The following is a 1,462-nucleotide window of genomic DNA, read 5'->3' as shown; positions in this document are numbered from 1 at the left end:
TTTTAAGATCTTACCCTTTTGGGAAACAGGGTTTCTCTATGTAGCCCTGGCTATTCTGGAAATCACTATGTAGTCCAGGCTGGCCTCCAACTCACAGAGATTCCCCCTGTCTTTTGCCTATGGTATGCTGGGATTAAAAGCATGTGCCACCAAGCCTGACACCCCCAGAGCCATTTTCTTGGCATTTGTCTCTGTCAGCCGGCAGGGGGTACAAGGAAGCCGATGTACCTTAAGAATCAGAGGGAGAGCCTGGCCGTGGTGTCCCACACCTTTAATCCCAGCACTTGGGAGGCAGAGGCAGGCAGATTTCTGAGTTCGAGGCCAGCCTGGTCTACAGAGTGAGTTCCAGGACAGCCATGGCTATACAGAGAAACCCTGTCTCAAAAATCCAAAAAAAAAAAAAAAAGAATCAGAGGGAGACCTGTGAGTAACCATGTGGGATTCACATCCCATTAGGGTCTCTGGGTCTGTCACCCCTCCCCACTGTCCAACCTCACTGCTTGAGACTATCCATACACCTCCCTAAGCACCTGTGACTGGCCTTCAGGGTCGAGTCACGGTGACCCACACACACAGCCAGGAAGGGAGATAAGAGGCACATTTTTAGCTAGGGAACCACGGTTGGGTGCCAGGGAGGACTTTGGTGCGACGTGGCCAGTTCACCCAAAGTGACCCACCGAGGTCACCCTCCTGTGCCACCTGCAGGAGCCGCCTGTTCCTCCCAGCATGAAGCCGCTTCCTGTGCCCAGATGTGTGCTTCAGCTGCTCTCTGGCTCTTGATGCAGACCACTGACCGCAGGCAAGGTTACCGGAGGGTTATCAGACACCTGCATAATGAGCCAGCAAGTCCTAATGAGAAGCTGTCCCCAGCACGAGGAAGCAGACATCGCCCCAGGGTGGGAGTCAGGGGACACTTACGTGGATGGGGTGAGGTTTGAACTGGACCCTTGGGAGAGTTAAAATTAACCCTGTAGGAACATCCTCCAACAGAGAAAGACAGGAAAGAAAGGGCTAGGAGGGTTCAAAGAACTTGAGGTGGACTTGGGGCGTGGCTCTGTGGCAGAGCCAGTGTGTGCAAGACCCTGAGTCCCATCCCCAAATCAGAGAGATGGGTGGGGCTGAGAGAGGGCGAGGCCACAGAAGTTTAAAGTTTATTCCTCTGAGATAATAGGGAGCTTTAAAAACTTTTATTGTGTGTGTGTGTGTGTGTGTGTGTGTGTGTGTGTATTTGAGACAGGGTTTCTTTGGTTAGTCCTGAATGTCTTGGAACTCCCTCTATAGCCGAGGCTAGCCTTGAACTGAGATCCGCCTGCCTCTGCCTCCTTCTGCTGGGATTAAAGGTCCACTACTACCACCCAGTCTTAAGAAGCTTCTAAGCGGCCAGGCAGTGGTGACGCACGCCTTTAATCCCAGCACTTGGGAGGCAGAGTCAGGTGGATTTCTGAGTTCGAGGCCAGCCTGG

At 52.7% G+C, this 1,462-nt stretch overlaps 1 protein-coding gene across 4 annotated transcripts in view; it reads left to right on the top strand.

Annotated features, from left to right (window-relative positions):
* The window catches only part of Fblim1 (filamin binding LIM protein 1), a 25,404-nt gene that overhangs the window by 3,960 nt on the left and 19,982 nt on the right, over positions 1 to 1,462 (top strand). The window lies entirely within an intron of this gene.

This window comes from Mastomys coucha, unplaced genomic scaffold, assembly GCF_008632895.1.
Source record: "Mastomys coucha isolate ucsf_1 unplaced genomic scaffold, UCSF_Mcou_1 pScaffold18, whole genome shotgun sequence".
Classification (NCBI taxonomy): Eukaryota; Metazoa; Chordata; class Mammalia; order Rodentia; family Muridae; genus Mastomys; species Mastomys coucha.
Note: the sequence above shows the minus strand (reverse complement) of the source record. Positions and strands in the feature narration are given on the sequence as shown.